This window comes from Bos indicus, chromosome 25 (genome assembly GCF_029378745.1).
Source record: "Bos indicus isolate NIAB-ARS_2022 breed Sahiwal x Tharparkar chromosome 25, NIAB-ARS_B.indTharparkar_mat_pri_1.0, whole genome shotgun sequence".
NCBI lineage: Eukaryota > Metazoa > Chordata > Mammalia > Artiodactyla > Bovidae > Bos > Bos indicus.
This window is the reverse complement of record NC_091784.1, coordinates 6,199,384-6,222,665: the sequence shown is the minus strand read 5'-3', so window position 1 is coordinate 6,222,665 and position 23,282 is coordinate 6,199,384. Positions and strand designations below refer to the sequence as shown.

The following is a 23,282-nucleotide window of genomic DNA, read 5'->3' as shown; positions in this document are numbered from 1 at the left end:
CCAGGGTTAATAAGGGGGTGAAAATTAACAGGTGTTCACAATTGTTGGAAAAATATGCAACAATCCAGTTGACAGTCAAGTTAGCCACAAACACTTTTAACTAACTCCTATGAGATGTTGTGTCATAAACACAGTCTCCATCAAGATGGATGTGAACATCAACTATACTTCAAGTTAAAAAAATAAAAAAGAGGGACTTCCCTGGTGGTCCAGTGGCTAAGACTCCATGCTCCCAGTGCAGGGGGTCTGGGTTCAATCCCTGGTCGGGGAACTAGATCCCACGTGCTGCAACTAAAGATCCTGCACGCCTCAACTAAGAACAGGCACAGTCAAATAAATAAATAAAATGTTGTTTAAAAAAAAAGTAAATATAAAATAAAAAGGAAAGAAGGAAGGAAGGGTGAGATGGACAGGAAAGTGACTGAGTTGTGTTAAGCAACTTATTTTTTTAACTACCATATTATGACAACTGAGTTCACCATCAAATTCCAGTGTGATGGAATGGCTGCATTTGATCATTTCATCTTTTGGCACCTGAGAGGAATGATGACAAAATTCTGAAATGATCAGAATGAGCCACCCAGCCTTCACCTAGCTTCCACTCTCCTGAAGAACCTGTCTTTGTAGGGATGTTACTCCATCTCCTGAGATAGACATCATAAAAATTTTAAAGGCAAAAGTTTCCCCTATATCCTCTTACATCTCCAGCCCATCTTTCTGTCAGAGTTGCATAAAGCTTAGAGAGTGAACGAAGTTTACAAAAAAGACAATTGAAAGAAAAAGATCGATGTGACCAAGAGAGGTATTCATGTTCGTCCAAAATCCCACTTATTGCTTAAGAAGCAACACAGGGAACACTTCAGCAGGGCGCAGAGTTACACAGAATAAACACTGCTTTTACCTGCTTCCTTTGTAAGTATGTGTGGCCATGTGACTAAGTTCTGGCCAATGAACTGTAAGTGATACTGGTGCGCATAACTCCTATGCTGCTGCTGCTAAGTCGCTTCAGTCGTGTCCGACTCTGTGCGACCCCATAGATGGCAGCCCTATAAAGGGGCCTTAAAAGAAGAAGTGTGACCTAGCTTCCTTGGTTCTCTGTGGTGCCTGCTGGAACGGGAAGGTGATGGTGGAAGGTGGTGGACAAGTGATGAGGATGGCAGAGCACCTGGGCCAGGGAAGGACCATGCTGGAACCTCCACACCTGCCCTGCCCTTCCAAGTCTCTGGACCTCATTTAATGCAAGAAAAGAGTCAACTAACTTGTTAACAGCACTTTTTCTTGGGATTTCTATCAATTTGCAACCTAATCTAACCCCAGCCTACCCAATGGGTCTGGGGGGTGAGGCGGGGGGAGGGAATTAACGTAGGCATTTACAAAGATGAAGCCTGGTGGAGTGGCTGAAAACTGGAGGCCTGATTCCCAGGATGAGAACGCCCCAGTAAATGGCTCCTCTGCCCGTTTCTGTTCTTCTGCTCCACACTGCATGGGAGAGCCATTGCAATGATCATACTCCTTATCTGATGTCTAGGGAGGCTAGCACAGCCAGTTGCTTGAAAGCAGCTTTCGCTTTGACCCATTATCTTGGAAGAGGTGAAACAAAAGGGTTTCCCAGGTGGCTCAGTAGGTAAAGAATCTGCCTGCAACGCAGGAGATGCAAGAGACACGGGTTCATTAGACATGACTAAGCAGCTGAGCAAGGCTTTTAGTGAAAACCTATGAACAGACTAACAAGGACCTACTACTGTACAACACAGGGAACTCCGCTTCCAGGGTCAGGAAGATCCCTGGAGGAGGGCTTGGCAACCCAGTCCAGTCTTCTTGCCTGGAGAATCCCACAGACAGGGGATCCTAGTGGGCTACCGTCCATGGGGTTGCAAAGAGTCGGACATGACTGTGAAGGCACACAGGCAGTCAGAACAAAAATAATTCTGCTCGAGATAAAAAAATAAATAAATAAATAAAGCAGAAAGATGGAAATAACACCAGGACCCACAGACATCCATTTTAGTTAAAAAAAAAAAAAGGAAAAGAAAAGCTATGGGACAATGCCAGGGTTTTTCTGCTTTTTGGAAGGAAGTGAAAGCTACCCATTTTCCTCTTACATACTGGAGTCATGAGCCCCACACTCCTTCCATGGCCTGTCGACAAGCCTATGCAGAAACTGGCTATCAAATGTTCTGCTGTATGCTCCAAAACAATTTCTGTCTTTGGTGCAGGAGGGTTTGACACATGGCTAGATGATGGCATTCTAAGGAGAAGATGAAAGGAAGTGTTAGTCACTCAGTCATATATCTTTTTGTGACCCCATGGACTGTAGCCCACCAGGCTCCTCTGTCCATGGGATTCTCTAGGCAAGCATACTGGAGTGGGTTGCCATTCCCTATTCCAGGGGATCTTCCTGACCCAGGGATGGAAGTCATATCTCCTGCATTGGCATGTGGATTCTTTATCACCTGAGCCACCAGGGAAGCCTTAATTAACTCTACTCCAATATAAATTAAAAGTTAAAAAAAGAAGAGCCAGGAACAGGTTTATCCTGCCCACTTGCCCCACTGCCGGTCACTCCATTCCCCCCATTCCACTCAATCCCACTCGCCTCAGGACTCCACTCCACGGTTTAGGCCATGTGCAGTCTGGACACAGCTGTGTGACTCGACATGTTCTTCTACCTTCTGCCCAGAAGGTATATATTTACCAGCCACGTGTGATAACAATGAGCACATGAACCACGAACCCTGTATCCAATAATTCAATCAGCCGTCTGCACACCTCATCCCTCTTACATTCCCACAAAGGCCAGGATGTACGTACTTCAGCGTCCTCATCATGTGGATGAAAAGACCAGCACACACAGTGATTCAGTGATACACACCCAGTCATCCAGTCACAAGACTAGTGAGCTTCCCTGGTGGCTCAGATGGTAAAGAACCCACCTGCAATGCAGGAGACCTGTGTTCAATCCCTGGGTCGGGAAGATCCCCTAGAGAAGGGAATGGCAACCCACTCCAGTATTCTTGCCTGGAGAATTCTATGGACAGAGGAGCCTGGCAGGCTATAGTCCATGAGGTTCCATAGAGTCGGACACAACTAAGTGACTTACACGTTCTCTTTCACAAGACTAATAAGCTACAGGATGTAATCCAAAGACAGGCTTTATGACTCCAAAATGCCCTCTGCTATAAAAGAAAAAGGGGATCTCAGGCTGCCTAGAAGAACCGTGCCCCCAGGGGAGCCTTTCCAGGGAAAGTTCATCAAACCCAGACAGAGCTGCAGGAAGGGAACAAAAGCCAGGGTCCCTATACATCCAAGGGCTTAAAACATCTAAAAATCTAGTGGCAGCACTTTGGGGTCAACCATGTGTCATTTAGAATCAGAGGGAGCTGCCTGGTCCTGAAACTTCTCTGCACTCAGCCAAGAGAGGCAGGTAGAAAGTAATCTAGAGCATCCATAAACCAAAGTCTCCTCTGTCCAGCAATGACAAAGAAAAGTATGTTTAATCCCACAGCAATCTATCAAGTGTCATGGGATACAGGCTGCATACAAAGTGCCGCATTATTTTCAACAGGAGAACTTTCGCCCAGCTCAACAGATTTTGTAGAGGCAATGGGTATCTGGGATCAAAAGTCTGCAGATTGATGGTGGTGGCTGTTTACCAGAATTGAAAATCTTGAACACCATTTCTCACAAAGATACAGGAATTATTTAAACAGGACTGTGCCTAGAGATCTGAAAGAGGGAAAAGAACTTATTTTCATCAGATATTTTTAAATCACCAATTCACTTACGCTTATGTCTCTACTCTGTACCCTAAGATAGTCTGAAAGAGGATACACGGTGGTGAATCCAGAAGGTAAAGAGACTTTGCAGAAGAGAAAAAGAAGGAAGGTATTTTGCCTCAATCTAGTAGGAGCTCCTTCAAGACAAGGAAGTGGAAACGGAGACGCACAGATTTGTCTGTGTACATTCATCAAGAAGGAGGCAGGTCATGCTTGTTTGGGTGTGAGCTGTGTGGAACTTTTCATGAGCTCCATTGTTGAACTTCACGTGAAGGATGGAAGGGGTAGGAAGGATGGTAAAGCTTTTTGCAAATGAAACAAGCAGAAAGCAAAGGAACAGTGATAGATTTAATTGGATAGTGGGTGACCCGGATGACAAACTGAATACATAAACAATGGGTGATCGTCTAAGCGAGGCTTGTATCTAATTTCAGTTGGAGTAATTAATGAAAAATTCATAGTTGTACATGCTTGGAATGTGCAACTTGAGATCTCCTGTCTGACATAGTAAAATTAAATATCAGAAGCACTGTCAGAAACAAACAATAATTTTGATGTAGAAAGTGAGTGTGAGAAACATCCGTGCCTTAGTATTCCATATTGTTATCAGATGTTATAAATGGACTTAGAACCTTGTGGATTGATTCATTTATTCTTTATATTTTTTAATAATGTTAAAAAAAATCATCTGCTGCTGCTAAGTCGTTTCAGTCGTGTCCGACTCTGTGCAACCCCATAGACGGCAGCCCACCAGGCTCTGCCGTCCCTGGGATTCTCCAGACAAGAACACTGGAGTGGGTTGCCATTTCCTTCTCCAATGCATGAAAGTGAAAAGTGAAAGTGTTAAAAAGTGAAATGCACAAAAAAAGAGTAGGGGAAGATAAGGCTGGAAAACGGAGGGTGTGGGTCATGGTGGGCATTCCGTGCTGCTCAGTGGCTTCGAGTGGATCTGAGAAGTAACAGGGAGCCATTGAAAGTGTTTGAGCAGGAGCATGAACAGAGATGTGACTGGGGAAGATTTATTTGGAAACAGCATACAAAATTAATCAGTGGATACACACACACACAATTCTCTGGTGGCTTAGATGGTAGAGTCCACCTGCAGTGCTGGAGACCAGGTTCAACCCCTGGGTCAGGAAGACGCCCTGGAGGAGAGCAGGGCAACCCACTCCAGTGTTCTTGCCTGGAGAATCCCATGGATGGAGGAGCCTGGCGGGCTACAGTCCCTGGGGTCACAAAGAGTCAGACACGATTGAGCGACTAACACACAGCACACACACACAACACACTCACTCTTAGGAGAAATCCTTGCTTTTGACAGATAATAAAATTTGAGTAAAGGATATAGTCCTAAGCGGGGTCAAGGTGAATGATGCAGCGTCTTTGTGATCGCTGTAACTTCAAATATAATCACTTCTGGGGCTATTTCGGTTGATTATGCAATACAAACAAGAGCAAAGATGCTTCAGCAAATTTTCTTTCTAAGTTTCTTTAATGGCCAGCTGGTTCTGGAGGACTGAGTGAACACAGACAAAAATGCACAATTCTAAGGAGTTTTAAAAATAAATAAAATGCTACAAAAGATGCCAGGGTAAGGACAGTGTGAATCTTTGCCAGAAACTCACCATCAGATGTTGCTAACATTGCCTTTTAACATAGAGGGTGGGAAGAGAGACTTGGCTAACATCTCTGCTATAATTTACAGTAAATATACTGTTGCTCTGCCTGTGAGACCATCTTAAGTTCAGAAAAATAAAATACATCAAAAAAATGAAACATGCCCACTTCCTTCTAGACACCTCAGATCCTGATGATCCTTTCTCAGAGCTCCTATAAATATGACATTTTGTTGTTGTTCTTTAGGCACTAAGTCATGTCTGTCTCTTTTGCAACCCCTTGGACTATAGGCGGCCAGGCTCCTGCAACCATAGGATTATTCAAGCAAGAATACTGGAGTGAGTTGGTCATTTCCTCTCCCAGGGCATCTATCTTCCTGACCCAGGGACTGAAGCTGTGTCTGCTGCAGTACCTGCATTGACAGGCGGACTCTACCACTGAGCCACCTGGGAATCCCAAATATGACATAGACTCATGGCAATCCTGCTGGCAATACAGGTAGGTTCTGGGCTGTTTGGGGATCCACATATCCTTCTCACTCTCTGCTGCAAGGAGTACTCGAAGGAGTACCAAGGAGCCTTCTCAGGGGTTCCCTGCTTCTGGTTCATATGCCTTTTTCCCAGCACGCCTCTATGGGCAATACCTTCCTAAAGAACAGTTTCTCAACTGAAGGTAGTTTTCACCTGCAGGGGACATCCGGCAATATCTGGGGACAACTTTGCTGGCGGTGATAGGGAGGGAGGGAGCCACTGGTGTCCAGTGAGCAAAGGTCAGAGATGTTGCTGAGCCTCCTGAAACGAACAGGATAGGGTCCCCCAACAAAGAATCATGCAGCAGAAAAATGGCAATTGTTTCAAGGCTGACAAGACTTGTCCTAAATACACGTGGATTATATTGGTTATCATGCTTTTCAAAATTCACAAATACAACTCACAGACTTAGGGAACAAACTTAGGGTTCCCAGAGGGGAAGGGTAGGGAGAAGGGATAGTTAGGAAGTTTGGGATCATGTATACTGCTATATTTAAAATAAATTACCAACAAGGACCTAGTGTATAGCCCAGGGAACTCTGCTCAGTGCTATGTGGCAGCCTGACGGGAGAATGGATACATGTATCAGTTCAGTTCAGTCACTTAGTTATGTCCGACTCTGCAACCCCATGGACTGCAGGACACCAGGCCTCCCTGTCCATCACCAACTCCTGAAACTTGCTCAAACTCATGTCCATCAAGTTGGTTATGCCGTCCAACCACCTCATCCTCTGTCGTTCCCTTCTCCTCCCACCTTCAATCTTGCCTAGTATCAGGGTCTTTTCTAAAGAGTCAGTTCTTTGCATCAGGTAGCCAAAATATTGGAGTTTCAGCTTCAACATCAGTCCTTCGAATGAACACCCAGGACTGATCTCCTTTAGGATGGACTGATTGGATCTCCTTGCAGTCCAAGGGACTCTCAAGAGTCTTTTCCAACACCACACTTCAAAAGCATCAATTCTTCAGTGCTCAGCTTTGTTTATAGCCCAACTCTCACATCCATACATGACTACTGGAAAAACCATAGCTTTGACCAGATGGAACTTTGTCATCAAAGTAATGTCTCTGCTTTTATATATGCTGTCTAAGTTTGTCATAGCTTTTCTTCCAAGGGGCAAGTGTCTTTTAATTTCAGGGCTGCACTCACCATCTGCAGTGATTTTGGAGCCCAAGAAAATAAAATCTGACACTGTGTCCATTGTTTCCCATCTATTTGCCATGAAGTGTATGTATGGCCAAGTCCCTTTGCTGTCCACCTGAAACTATCACATTATCAATCAGCCATCAGTTCAGTTCAGTGTCTCAGTCATGTCCAAGTCTTTGCAATCCCATGGACTACAGCTCGCCAGCTTCTCTGTCCATCACCAGCTCCCAGAGCTTGCTCAGACTCATGTCCATCGAGTTGGTGATGCCATCCAACCATCTCATCCTCTGTCGTCCCCTTCTCCTCCTGCCCTCAATCTTTCCTAGCATCAGGGTCTTTTCCAAAGAGTCAGGTCTTTGCATCAGGTGGCCAAAGTATCAGAGTTTCAGCTTCAGCATCAGTCCTTCCAATGAATTTTCAGGACTGATTTCCTTTAGGATTGACTGCTTGGATCTCCTTGCAGTCCAAAGGACTCTCAGCTATACTCCAATATAAGATAAAAAGTTAAAAAAAATTTCTCAAGTGCAAATGGTGTTATAAGCCTGAGATTGGCTTTCACAGTCCATAAGATGTGGTCTTACCAACTCTTCCAACTCATGTCTGTGTCATGTCTGTGTTCCAACTCACTGGTCCTCCATGGACTCTGGGATGCTTAGTGATCTCAGCCTACCTCAGGGACACCTGCCTCCTCCTGCCTTATTCCTTTTGTTCATCCTCTGCTCCTTGCTGGACCATCCTTTCTACCTGACTGCCTTATTTTATCACCCTTTCAGGATGACCTTCTCTGTGGATCTTGAAGTCAGCTCGATCACCATCTGAATGGTATGCTGAGTAGCACATACTCCTGTCGGCATCCAACCACACTCGTGCGTACGACGAGCTACCCTCTTAGTCTTAGAGTCACAATCACCCATTATTCACACACGTCTCCTGCACTAGCCTCACAGAAGCACAGCTGCAACTTTCATTTCTTCTATTCCTCTCCACCATTTGCCCTTCCAGTCCCTAGCTGTAGCAAAACACGAGCCCCACTTCCTGGAGCAGCAGCATCCTGGAGTAGCAGCATGCTGGAGAAAGTGGTCCTGAACTGACTGCATGTGGCTGCATCTCAAGTATGAAACAGAGTTTTCCTGTGACTGGTGAAGACTCTGGGGCTCAGTCTACAATGTGAGCCTCTGACAAGGGGGAGCCACAGCTCAAGAGGTTAAACCCAATGGTACTGATGTGGAAATACTCTCAGGCTCTACCCACCTCCATCACTGATCAACAGATATTCCACTCTGTGTTACCCTCCTCAGCCGGCTGACAGGTCAGTCAAGTGCCAGGACAATTGTGGTGCTGACTTTGAGAATAAGAGGAGGAGGAGGCATAGGAAGGCTCCCTGAGACCTGACAAACCACACCTAAAAAGTAAGAGAGAGGGTTGATGGGCTGAGGGCAGAAAGGAGAGGGGCGGGTGGGCAAAACCAAGGAAAGCTTGTGACATAGTATAAAACCCGAGAGAACAGGGAAGGAAACAGGACTTGAGAAGTGTCACTGAAGATTATCAACTGAACTCCCTTTAATGTGTGTGTGTGTGTGTATGTATGTATGTATGTATGTATGTATATATATATATATATATATATATATATATATTCCGCCCCTCCCCCAGGAGAAATCAGTGAGTTGTTTTGTCTTATTTTCATGTTCAAAGTCGACTCGAATATTGTTCATTGCTCTACCCCATTGACTGGAGCTCAGTAAGGAGACTGGATTCCATGGATCAAGGGTTTATAAGGGTTGCCCAGATTACAAAGGAAATCAACTCTGAATATTCATTGGAAGGACAGATGCGGAAGCTCTAACATTTGGCTACCTGATGCAAAGAGCCAACTCACTGGAAAAATCCCTGCTGCTGGGAAAGATTGAGGGCAGGAAGAGAAGGGGGCAACAGAGGATGAGATGGTTGGATGGCATCACTGACTCAACGGACATGGGTTTAAACAAACTCAGGGAGGTAGCGAAGACAGGGAAACCGGGTGTGCTGCAGTCCACGGGGTCGCAAGGAGTCAGAAGACCTAGTGACTGAACAAGAACAGATTATAAAGAACCTATTGTCTATGGACAAAGAAACTGAAGGTAAGTTACTCACTTAGCCCCAGTCATGTGACACTGGAACCAACCTTCAAATTCAGGAAGATAATGACCAAGCCCCACTCAACCACTTTACCAGTACACTTCTCAAAAGAAAAGGTTTACTTTCACATCCATTTTTTAAAAATTATTATTATTCAAAAAGGTCTTACTTCCAATGATAGGCACCTGGATATTTTTATGACTTGTAATGATTAGCTCCATGCTTTTGATAGACACAACCGTACATGTAGACCAATACATAGAGAGATCAACATTCTCTGTCGTCACAACTCTTGAGTTCATATCCATCTATAACTCCTGAATCATAAGCTGATAGGTAGGGCAACCTACCATAGCTTTGCTTGCGGAATAGATACTCAATAACTGCTATTAATGCTTCTAAATGCACAGGACTGTGGACATCCATCAAGGAAGCAAGCCTAACATTCTCCCTGGAATTCCTTTTTATCCTGAGTTTCTATTTCCATTTTGTCTCAGGCTGTATCAGACAGAGCCAAGTCCCCTGGTGTATGTTTCTCACGGAACCTTTGTTCCCTGGTTCTTTATGAGAGTTTTATCCTACTCAGAGTTGAAGAGAAAAATAACCCATTTATATTCCTGGCACTACGCTCTGGGTTTTATTCCCACTGCTGCTATGACGGGGGCTGCGACAAAGAGGAATACCAATGTCAGCAAGGAGTTAAATGCACTGCTCCTCAGAATGCAGTGGACTGGCCAGATGACTCAGAAGAAAGGGAAAGGCAGGGCCATCTCGAGTTCTAAATTTAGACAGACAGAGACAGAGACGTATGTATACACATATGTATATCTTTACACATCTACCTACCTATTCATATATCATCTGTTTAGCTTTGGTTGGAAGACCAAATAGCAGAGCATTTAGTTAAGAGTGCAAATTCAGAGCTCAGAGAAGCCTGATACCAGTGCCACCTCTGTGTATGTGATTTTGGAAAATGGATCTCAGCTTGCCCATCCGAGCCACAGGTGCAGCCACAGTGGTGCTCATCTTAGAGGCTTGCCGTGTGGCCCCCGGGAGCTGGCGCACGTGGGCTGTGTAGGTTGCCTCGCATTCTGAAGTAGGTGGCACGCCAAAGTCCAGACGGGATCACTCTGGGCAGTATTACAAAGACGGGGCTTATACAGGATGGTGGAAAACAGAATGGTTTATAAAGTAACCTTGGGAGTTCCCTGGATGTCCAATGGTTAAGATTCAGGGTTTTTACAGCCATGACCTGGATTCAATCCCTGGTCAGGGAACTAAGATCCCCATAAAAAAAGTAAACTTCGAAAAGTAACCTCTTTGCTAAAATCCCCAAAATTGACCTCTAAGAGAATAGGGCTTGGAGTTAGATGAGACCTGAGTTCAAATGCCAGCTTTTCCATTTACTGAGAGGATACATGGGTGTTAACAGAAAGGGAGGAAGAGAAGGGACAGATGGAGACAGAGGAGGGCTGGAGGGAGAGAGAATGATGGGGAGAGAAAGACAAAGAAAGGAGAACAAGGCCATCTCTTTTAACCATCAGAGATTCAATGCCCTTATCTACAAAGCGGGACAACAACAGTACCTGCCTCAGATGGTTACTGTGAGGAGTAAGTTATATACGTACACAGTCCGGCGTATTATTTGTCACGTGCTGTGCACACAAGAAACTGGTGTTCATAAACAATCCATTCTCTTATTAACTGTCTGGAAGGGCTGTATCCACACTCCCCATTCACTCCCATCTGAAAGCAACATGTTTAGGATGTCTTGTTATCAGGAACTATTTGTTAATTCCCTATGCAGAATTCAAATCTTTCAGTGTACCTCACCTGTGGCTCCATGCTAATTATGTACTTATCTTATTTGAATATCTGCTGCAAATGTACAGAGCACTGTTGTTTTTCCGCCTCCTGGTTATAAATAGTCAGGAATAGAAGCTTTAAAAAAAAAAAAAAAACTTTGGCATAGAAAAGAAAACAAATCAAGAACATCCTATAATATAATATCCTGTTCCTTTGACCAACTGGGGCTTTTGGAATTTTTTCAGGATGACTTTTCCAAACAAGTACAGCACTGAACACACCCCCACATTCACCCTAACAAGATACTCAATTGCAAAACTATGCTTTAATAAAAATCTAGAAGATGTCTTCTCTGTCATAAAGTCAAGTGTCCCCAACCCACACATAGTATCTTTTGGCTTTTGCTTCTCAGTGGCTATAATTTAAAGAAAGCAAGGGCTCTGATGACAGAAGTATACATTCAATGGACTTTTCTCGTAGCACAACAGATAGGAATCTACCTGCCAATGCAGGGGACATGGGTTCGATCTCTGGTCCAGGAAGATCCCAAACTCTGCAGAGCAAGTAAGCCCGTGTGACACAACTACTGAGCAGCACTCCAGACCCGGGAGCCACAACTACTGAGCCCAAGTGCACAACTACTGAGCCCAAGTGCTGCAACTACTGAGCCCAAGTGCTGCAACTACTGAGCCCAGGTGCTGCAACTACTGAGCCCAAGTGCTGCAACTACTGAGCCCAAGTGCTGCAACTACTGAGCCCAGGTGCTGCAACTACTGAGCCCAGGTGCTGCAACTACTGAGCCCAAGTGCTGCAACTACTGAGCCCAAGTGCTGCAACTACTGAGCCCAGGTGCTGCAACTACTGAGCCCAAGTGCTACAACTACTGAGCCCAGGTGCTGCAACTACTGAGCCCAAGTGCTACAACTACTGAGCCCAAGTGCTACAACTACTGAGCCCAGGTGCTGCAGCTACTGAAGCCCGAGTGCCCTGGAGCCCATGCTCTGTAACAAGAGAAGCTGCTGCAATGAGCAGCAAGCACACCACAACCAGTGTAGCCCCACTCACTGCAACTAGAAAAAACCCCACACAAAGTGACAAAGACCCAGCACACGGAGTCTTTCAAAGTTTTTAAAGAAAACTTATTTTAAAAATTAAATGTTTTTAAAATTAGAAAGTTAAAACATTTTTTCATTTTATTTTAAAGCTTAAAAGAATAAAATTTTAAAAAATTAAAAAAAATTTTTAATTGCAAAAAATCAAGTTAAAAACAAAAGAAATGTAAATTCAATACCTGACACTACCAAATGTTGGCTGTGTGACCTTGGGCAAGTGACTTAACCTGTCTGAGCTCCCTGTAACAAGTGGGTAATAACAGTACCTACATCATAGGCAGGGCTTCCACCCAGTTCAGTACCAAGCAAATTGTTCAGATCCTAGTCCATGTGACTCCCATTTCCCTAGGGCTGGAGTTGCTGTCATTTATATTGTTCTGAAAATTAGATAAGCTAATACACAGTTGGATTTGGCACACAGCCAATGCTGAGTAAGTGCTGCTGCTTCTTCCTATTACTATTACTGTTATCATTACTACTGTCGTAGGCTCTGTGTGAAGATGGAATGCGAGAATCCCAGGAAACACTCCCATTAAGTGAGATCCAGGGTCACTGGGGTTTGTAAGCAACACCAGTTCCATGGTAAATGACAGCAAGCAGGGCGAGACCCTCTCATGCCCCCCATCCCACCCCAAAGGCCATAAGGGCAACAAATGGGAGTGAAAGCCCAAAACCAGGCCTAGTTCAATTATCCACACTAATGGCAGGGTTCAGAGGCAAGGGCAACCAATGAGACGGGATAATCCAAAAGCCACTTTCCCTTGGCCACCAAGCACACGGTCGGTTCACATTCAAATACACTATGTCGGCCATTCCGGGGATTAATTTCCAACAAAATAATGAATCCACACACGACAGGCTTGGTTCCAGCTGGGAAGTGCCCTGGTTCTTTGGTCTGTTTCCTGCTCATCTCCTCTCTGCAACACACCCCACGCTGAGAAGAGCCAGCAGGCTCCCCAGACTGGTGCCAAGAACCAATCTAAACAGGGTTGACCCCTCTCAAATCTTCCCAGAGCATGAAAGAGGCCTGCATTTGAAAGGTTTCTTCTCCATGAAAATTAACCAGGGCTCCCAGATGCGATGCAACCAGTGAGGGACTAAGGGGACAGCTTGCTGCAAAGACCACACAGCTGAACCCCGTTGGCCTCGGCCCCAGCCAAGTGCAAGGTGCGTGGTGTTGCCCATCTTCTGAGACATAAAGATCTCGAGATGCCCTCCTCCCCATCATGAACACGGCAAGTTCAAAAGGAATATAACCTTGTCATTCATGAAGGAGATGTCTATCCTAGGGGCTAGAAAATTAAACACTGCCATGAGGACTATACTGCGTGTATTCATCCAGTAAATAGATTTATTTTTGTTTTGCTATTGTTTAATGGCTCAATCATGTCCAACTCTTTGATACCCCATGGACTGCAGGACGCCAGGCTTTCCTGTTGTTCATCATCTCCTGGAGTTTGCTCAAACTCTTGTCCATTGAATGAGTGATGCCATCCAACCATGTCATCCCCTGTCACCCCCTTCTCCACCTGCCCTCAATCTTTCCCAGCATCAGGGTCTTTTCCAATGAGTTGGCTCTTCGTATCAGGTGGCCAAAGTATTGAAGCTTTGTAAATTAAACAGGTATTGAGCACCTATGAGGGGTCTGGCACTGGACAAGGAACTAAGCATATAAAGAAACAGGAAGAAGAGTCCCTACCCTATAACCTTGTTGTTGTTGAAAGGCTAAGTCGTGTCTGATTCTTTGCAACTCCATGGGCTGTAGCCTGCCCGGGGTCCTCTTGTCCATGGTATTTCCCAGGCAAAAATACTGGAGTGGGTTGTCATTTCCTTCTCCATGGGATCTTCCCGACCCAGGGATCAAACCCAGGTCTCCGGCATTACAAGTGGACTGTTTACCATCTAAACTACCAGGAAGTCCTGATAGCCTTGTAAAAACAAACAAAAAAACAATGGCAGAGGAATGTAATAAGTAAACACGGTGGTGAGAACAAAAAGGTTGGGCCCAGAGCTCTTCTGCTGGGGGCGGGGACTGGGGACCACGCTCTAAATCTAGCACTTTCTGGCAAGTCAACAACACTTCTTGCCCACTCATCTGCAATAGCCTCCTTTCATTCTTTCTGCCCCACCTCACCCCTCAAGCCATTTTGTGTTCCATAGAAAGAGGGATTGTAAAATTTGAATCTGACCTGGATTCAATATTCAAATCTCCCCCATGGTTTCCTGATGCTCTAAGATGCAAGCCATGGGACTTCCCTGTGATGGTCCAGTGGTTAAGAATCCACCTCGCAATGCAAGGGATGAGGGTTGATCCCTGATCGGGGAACTCAGATCCCACATGCCACAGGGCAACTAAGCCTGAGAGCCCCAATTAGAGAGTCCATGGGCTGCAATAGAAGATTCCACATAATACAACAAAGCTCCTTCATGCCATAACCAATCTCAACAGAGCCAAACAAAAATAAACAAAAGATGCAACCCATGCCCTCACCTTGGCTGCACACCCCAATGGTCTGGCCTTTGCCTCCCTGCGTTCCCTTTAATCTGGCTGCCCCATGCCCATCACACTCCAACAACCTGGGTTCTTTCAGCTTCTCCAACACACCAATCTCTTTTCCTTCCTCAGAACCTAGGCACCTTCTGTTTCCTTTCATGAAGATGCTTGACCTACAACTGAGTTCCTCTCATCTGTTTGGTCTCTACTCAAATGCTCCCTCCTCACAAGGAGATCAAACCAGTCAATCTTAAAGGAAATCAACCCTGAATATTCACTGGAAGGATTGATGTTGAAGCTGAAGCTCCAATACTTTGGCCACCTGATGCAAATATCTGAATCACAGGAAAAGACCCTGAGGCTGGAAAGGTTTGAGGGCAGGAGGAAAAGGGGGTGGCACAGGATGAAATGGTTTGATAGCATCACTGACTCAATGGACATGAATTTGAGCAAATTCTTGGAAGTAGTGAAGGATTGGAGAAGGCAATGGCACCCCACTCCAGTACTCTTGCCTGGAAAATCCTATGGACGGAGGAGCCTGGTAGGCTGCAGTCCATGGGGTCGCTAAGAGTCAGACACAACTGAGTGACTCCACTTTCACTTTTCACTTTCATGCATTGGAGAAGGAAATGGCAACCCACTCTAGTGTTCTTGCCTGGAGAATCCCAAGGACGGCAGAGCCTGGTGGGCTGCCGTCTCTGGGGTCGCACAGAGTCGGACATAACTGAAGCGACTTAGCAGCAGCAGCAGTGAAGGATAGGGGAGCCTGGCATGCTGCAGTTCATGAGGTCATTAAGAGTCAAATATGACTTAATGACTCAACAACAGCAATAAGCAGTCAACTACCAATAATTAAACCCCAACTGGGCCTCCTTCATTGCACATTCAAAGTGTGAAAGAATCAATTTTTTATTTTTGTCATGGCCTTATTTATGTCCATGTACCCATAAATAAGAACAAATAATAAATATTAAGAAGACGAAGAACAAAGGATAAGAATGAATAAGTAGAACAAATGTTGGAGACTTCTCTGGGTGTCCGATGGTTAGGACTCCATGCTTCTAATGTAGGGGACACAGGTTGGATCCCTGGTCAGGGCAGCAAGATCCCACAGATGACACCACATAGCCAAAAAACAAAACAAAACAAAAAGTAACAAACTAATTTTGAAAAATAAAATGCATAAAAATGAATACATGTTGGCTGAGCCCTCATGATCTGCCAAGTTCTTCTCTAAACTCTTTCCACGTGTCACCTCCTTTCATTTCATCTTCCCAGCTAACGTGTACAGTCATCACCATGGAGATAGGCACAGAGACATTAAGCAACCTACATGCTAGTTGTGTGATGCACATATATGACAAAGGCTAAATCTGGGATTTAAGGCTAAACCAGGGATGTCTGGTTGCAAAACCTGTGCTCTTAACTTCCATGCTGAGCCACTTTTCAACCACAAATATCTCTATTTTTTTCAATTAAAATAAAATCACCTCCCCAAAGGGCTGTTAAAAAGTGACAAAGATCACAGGGGAATTTTGTTCAGTAGAACTCACCCAACCTCTCCCTTCGGGATCATCTCTCGTCTCTCCTTCCCCACGTCCCCGTAACAATCAACACACTGCCCTATCCTTTTAGAAGACACTCTATCCATAATCTCTCTTAGCAGCTGTAACTACATAAAGCTTATTTATACTCATGTCCTATGGCTAAAAGAGATCTTTAGGCAGCCCACAGCCCTGTCCAAAGAGTATATACATCACCAGGGGACAGGTTGTGAAATAGACTGAGTTGATTTAACAAGAAATGCCCATTATCCAAGAGCAAAGAAAACCCAAGGCCACCACTCTTCTCTCCCACCCTGGCTTCTATTTTCTTCTACCTCCAGCTCCATTCTAATTCTGTGCCTCCAATCCTAAATACATTAAAAACATAACCTATTCTATGTCTTAAAAAAAAAAAAAAACCTAAACAGGCTCAACTTAAGGTCAGCCTTTTCTGGTACACTGGTTCCTATTAAGGAAGGAATAGAAGGAGAGATTGCTTTTAAAAAGAGAGAGGCTGCTTTTAATGACAGTTTCCGAACAGTGGCCTTTTGTACTTGAACAGATTGATGATAAAGCTCACTGTCAACTGACAGTAACATCAATGTCACGGAACAAAGGGACAGACGTCCCTCGGTAAGGGGTCATCCCAGAGCCATTAAGCAGTGCGGGTCGGCTCTGCATCTTGGGGGACAGTGACTCCTCAGGATTATGTGGCCGCTGACTTCCTCTGAGCCAAGTCAGGGGAATAAGGCAGAGTTGGGAATGAAAACTCTCTCTCTCTTTCACACACACTCCCTATCTGAAAGTAATTCAACACTGCCCAGCACTGAACAGCCTTGGTCCATGTTTGAATGTGACCTTTGTCGAGTCTTTGCCCCATGACTTTAGGCACATATCTTTGCTTTTGTGTGCTCCAGTGTTCTCATCTGTAATACAGATACTAATAGGGCTGTTCTGTTGACAAGATGAGGTAATTCATGCAAAGACTTTGGCAAGATGTCTAGATAGATGAACACTCAAATTTTATGGTGGCTGTTAATACTACTACTACAATTAGGACAGAACTGTACAATCCAAAGCATCAGCAAATTTCCCCTTGCTAACACTTTAGTGAAGGAGATGCGGCATCTGATAATTCTACTGTTTTAAAGGTGAGGCTCAGACAGGTGTTCTGATGGCTCCAGATCACCTAAGTAGCCAACTATCTATCAGAATCAAAACGAGAGAAGTGCCCATCTGACTCCAGACCATGGCTTGGTTCAATACTCTTACGTTACTCCTCAACCCATGGAAGACTGGGGGACTGTTATATGTCTGGAATGATCCTGGGGACAAGGGAATAAAGACCATTCACTGAGTTTCCCAAGACAGCCACAATTTCACACATTGTATTGGAGTGTTAGAGTGGCAACATCATATATCATCTAACCTGGATGTTTTTTGAGAGTGACAAGTGCTGTCCTGGACAGGATTCCAGGAGAAGACATAAACTAAGGCAGTACCAGACAGACTGGGACAAATGCTCTCTACCTGCTGTCCACATATAATTATATTAGTACAAATCCTGACTCTTCCTTCTATCATGGACTACGGCATCTAATATTTCATTTCCCAGCGTATTTTCTCATGTCCTCTCTGCTGGCGGGATCACCCCTCTTGCTTTTGGCCAATGACTTCAACCCATGATGTCATCACAGAGCTGGCAAGTACAATATCACTCTCCTCCCAAGCATCAAAGGTCCAGTGAAGGACAAGCTCAAAGCCAAGTCATTGGAGGTTATTTCCAGGGATTCTTCTGACCCACACTTTGGGGGAAGGCAGATATCATGATGCTCAAAAGATAAACTGTTGGATTTGCCTCCTCATTCTTTTTTGGGTGTTTAGGGGAAGTTTATCGTCTGACACTGCCCATCCACCAAGAGGCAGAGACAAGTGGAGATAAGAGGGGAGCACAAAAAGGGAATATCTTCTCAGTATTGGGCCACTGGCTTCAGCCCCAAATCTTAGGGTCCAGTCTCTGATACCTTCATTCCTGAATTCACTTAGTAGACTTTGGTGGTGGTGGTGTTCAGTAGCTAAGTCATGTCCAACCCTTTGCAATCCCATGGACTGCAGTATGCCAGGCCTCCCTGCCACACATCATCGCTCTGAGTTTGCCCAAGTTCATGTCCCTTGAGTTGGTGTTGCTACCCAACCATCTCATCCTTTGCCACCCTCTTCTCCTTTTGCCTTCAGTCAGATGCTATCCAACCATCTCATCCTCCATGCCCTCTTCTCCATGTGCTTTCAATTAAACTTTGTAGGCTAACACAAAATCTTCCCAAATCCAGTATCTAATATAGTCTGAGGTCACTTAGATATCTGTACTTCCTTTTGTTAAAAGCAGCATGAAATAGGTTTCTATTGCTTGCAATCAAAATACTTCTAATTATACAGATACCAAAAATATGGATATGGAAAAGGACTTCTAAGAAAGATAAAATACTTCAGTAAAAGAAAATTTAGGAAGGAGAGAAGTCATGGTAAGCAGAATATTTTCACTAAAATAATCTTCTGAGTGGGCTTGGGAGAACTTAAACATTTGTCTAAGGAAAAAAGAAATTCCATGTCAAGAGGTCTGCTTGAAAGAAGAACATGAACATGGAAAGGCATTATGGGGTAGCAGCACTGACATCAATAAATTTTGGTTCAAATGCCAGCTCCACTGCTGAGTTCTCAGTCAAGACACTTCAGCTTCTGAGCTTCTGTTTCTTCCTCCACGACATAAGGTTTTTGACAACTCTCGGAGTTGTTAAGAGAGTCATCATGAGCATACATAAAGTACCCACATGACTGTTAACACAGAGATGGTTATTAAAAAGTAGTGATTATTATTTGTGTGTGGAGGGCAGCAAAGAGATCCAATTGTAAAAGAGCTGGGCTAGAGACTGTGTTATTCCTAGAGGTAGAAAGTACACTTTTGTTGTCTTTGGCCAGCTGTGGCCTGGACCAAGGTCTGGACTCTATGAAGTGTTTAATAAAAGTCAACAAATAGATAAATGAAAAATGAAATAATTGATGCATATACAAAGCCTTAGAAAGATCTCAAATAACCATAAAAGCCATCATCAATATCCTCAAAGTAAATGTATCTGGCGAGGTATTTAGTGTCTGATTAAAGAATCCTCACAGCAGTCGGAAGACTTAAAACCTGCAACATAGTACAAATAAGAAAAAAAAGTAAAGCAATCATTTTTGCTTATGTTCATAAACCCATGTGACTGACTTACAAATAGAGAATAAGCAGAAAGAGACGCGTACGCCTACAGAACCAATGTATGGTTGGCAGTGGGAAGGTCAGGGGGAAGGGATAGTTATGGAGTTCGGAATGGACAGGTACCCATTGCTATAGTTAAAATGGATAACCAGCCAGGACCTACTATAGAGTTCAGTGAACTCTGCTCAACATTATCTGGCAGCCTGGATAGGAAGGGGGTTTGGGAAGAATGGATACATGTATACGTACGGCTGAGACCCTTTGCTGTTCACCCGAAACTATCACAACATGGTTTATTAATCAGCTATACCTCAACACAAAATAAAAAGGTTAAAAATAAACAAAAGCCAGCTGTTTAAAAAAAGAGAGAGGGGAAAATATGCATCGTTCATCCAATCATTCATTTATCTGTCAGTTCATTCACAGGCATTAGCTTCTGTTCTGATTCGGCAATGTTATGCACCCTAGGGACTCACAGATGAAGACACAGTTGCTGCCAGGGAACCCTCAAACAAGGGCATGAAGAAGACATATGAATGACTAACTTTGATCTAATATAATACATATCATTCTGTCAGAGGTATTAAAGGCTCCAGATCTCCTGAAAAATGAGCATTCACTTTAAAGAAGGAGACTGGAATACACCAAGACAGGCTGAGGAAAAAAGTAACTCATGAAGGAGGAAACAGCATAGCACAGGCATAAAGTCATGAAGATACCTGTTGTCTTTGGGAAGGACAGTGAATTGTCTGATCTCTCTGGAACAGGCACACTTGAGGAGAGTAGGGGCGCCGAAACGTGAAGACGGGGTTGACCAGATATCCACAGGCCTTGACTACCAAGCTAAAACAAAGAGAGCTCACTCTGCAGAAGCTGACAGGCCACCAAAATGTTTGATAAAGAGTGTGACATAACCAAATGGGAGTCTTAGTGAAATAACTGAAAGGAGAGCAGAGAGCAGGTTAGAAAGGATGATGGCAAGACAGATATTATTCATTTTATATTGAAAAGTCAATTGCCAAAGATATTAGTAAGGATGAGTACATATATGGACACACTGGAAACTGAAAGAGAGAAGTCTACATAAGTCAGGGCTCTAAGGGACAAAGCGGAAGAAAACCCAACCCAAAGTGCATCAAGAGGGTTGGGAAGAAGGCGTTACTGTCCTATGTAATAACTGAAACACACGTGTCTGTATGATTTCTTCCAGATTTTCTCGACATCCCTGTACCATCCTCATCATCATTTATATAACCATTCCCTTGTAAGGCAGTTAGATTATGTCCAGTTTGGGGAACGGGCAGCATCTCTCATCACGGTGCCATCTCCCATCCTCACAATTTCTAAATCAGACAAATCAAGGTGATTTGTCCAGAAAATTCTGAATCATGTTTCAGTGGTCTGTCTAGACCAGGTACTCATCCCTGAGTCATTTTTGAGGCCAATGTGTGGGATGCCCTGATGGGTCAGGTCTGGATTATGTGCCATTTTGAATTTGAGGTGGGTTATACATGTTCTTTGAAACGTATACAATTATGACTCTTTTCACATTGATCAAACATTCAAACTGCAGTACAGTGATTAAAGATGAATAAAGTTGAAACTAAAAGGAGACCTGGGTTTAAAAGAAGGGCCATGTGTTTATTATCTGGGTGAACTCTGGCAAATTATTTAACCCCCTCTGATTCTCTGATCCACAGTCTATAAAACAGATGCAACACTAATATGTAAATGAGAATTAGGCAGAATATTACATGTAAAGTGGAACATATGAATATGTATGTGTGTGTGGGGGTATATCTGGAAATGGAGTATATACTTGGAATCAAAGTATTTGGCTTTTAAAATCCCAAGTAATTCCAACTCTATATTTAAATGTGTGTATATGTATTTGTGTGTGTTTAGGAGCTCTAGTTCCTGGACATAATCTGGCTAGACTGGACATAATCTAGCTACCTTACAAGGGAATGGTTATATAAATAATGATGAACTCACACAATAAAATAATACATAAACCTTAAGCAGAATGCAATAGACCTATATAGGCCAACTGGAGGGCTGATGCTGAAGCTGAAACTCCAACACTTTGGCCACCTGATGCAAAGAACTGACTCATTGGAAAAGACTCTGATGCTGGGCAAGATTGAAGGCAGGAGGAGAAGGTGATGACAGAGGATAAGATGGTTAGATGTCATCACTGACTTGATGGACATGAGTCTGAGCAGGCTCTGAGAGTTGGTGATGGACAGGGAAGCCTGGCATGCTGCAGTCCATGGGGTCACAGAGTCAGACATGACTGAGCGACTGAACTGATACAAGCAAATACAGGAAGATCTTCATGATGCATCATTAAATACCAAGAGTAAGGTATAAAACAATGAGTTGAGTATACACTTATTTAAACAAACCATATATATGTGTGTGTGTTGTATATACACATATATATATCATATATGTATACACACATACATGTATACACACATATACATCATTGTTCAGTCACTGAGTCGTGTCCAACTCTTTGTGACCCCATGGACTGCAGCACACCGGGTTTCCCTGCCCTCTACTGTCTCCCAGAGTTTGCACAAATTCATGTCCATTGAGTCAATGATAAACATAAACATACACGCCTACATATGTATACACACACATATATTTCATTAAATCATATAGAAATATAAGCTATATATGTATGGTTTATATTCTTAAAAGCATTACTGTACTTTATGTACTAAGTACTATGTACTGATAATTATGCACATGTATAACATAATAAATATACAAATAAAGATGCACATATAAGAACTTTTATATGACTAGAACTTTCATGAAAAAATACATAAGAAGCCAAAAATGGTTGCTGAAGGTGACCTGGCCACCTGGAAAGAGACCTTAAATTTTATTCTATGTTTGAAATTCTTATTTTTTTTAAATGTTCATCTGTTTTATGGGTTCAGTTTTTAGAAACATGCTCTTCATATCACTCTACTGTGTTTGTTTCATTCTTTTAAGTATCGACATTTATTTATTTGGCTGTGCTAGGTCTTAATTGTGGCATGTGGGATCTTTAGCTGCAGCCCGCAAACTCTTAGCTGTGGCATGCGGGATCCAGTTCCCTGACCAGGGATTGAACCTGGACCCCCTGCATTGGGAGTGCAGAGTCGTAGCCACTGGACCACCAGGGAAATCCTTGAAATTCTTATCTTTGCAACCATGTGCAAAATATCATTCCATGCCTTTTTCCTAAACGTGATTTTCACTGACCTTTCCCAATGCATCTGCTGTTGTTTATCCTATCAGTGAAAACGCCCAGCAGAATTTCCATTCCTAATGGTGTTTGCGTGGGAATGGACCAGCTTTTTTCAGACCACCATATTTACATGCAAGGGCCACTTTGGTGGAAACGATGCTAGCTGATTAAGAGGGTTTGTGCAAAAGTACCCACTGTGATTGAAACACTCATTTAATACATTTTAAGTGCCCGAAATGCTCAGCTTCCTTGATTGGTGTTGATTGTTTGCATTTGATTTATTTCCTCCGTATCAGTGTTCATTAAGTTACTTAAGTAATGGCCACCCTGTAGCTGTGTCTCTATTTAACTCCACATCTTTGGGAGCATTCTAATTCAGAGACTGTTCACTTCAGGAGCTGGGAATGTAGATTTGACCTCTGAAGGGTTGTGTATTCCTCATAGAAATTATTTACAAGAAAAATTATCTTTCAAAAAAAATTCACAGCAGTCTCCTCTGATTTTTTTTTCTATTTATAGCTTCTATTCTTGGCAGAAGTCTTATTATTTTTGACAATTTATTAACTACCACAGACACACTTATAAAGTGATGTTCAATGTTCACAACAGTGTGCTTGATCTTCCACATTTTAAAA

At 43.5% G+C, this 23,282-nt stretch overlaps 1 protein-coding gene and 1 non-coding gene across 8 annotated transcripts in view; both read right to left on the bottom strand.

Moving 5' to 3' along the window:
• Nucleotides 1–23,282, bottom strand: part of RBFOX1 (RNA binding fox-1 homolog 1) — a 2,439,741-nt gene that overhangs the window by 1,476,347 nt on the left and 940,112 nt on the right. The window lies entirely within an intron of this gene.
• TRNAG-CCC (transfer RNA glycine (anticodon CCC)) lies at nucleotides 22,510–22,582 on the bottom strand. Its single transcript has one exon. It is a non-coding gene; the product is annotated as a tRNA-Gly (tRNA).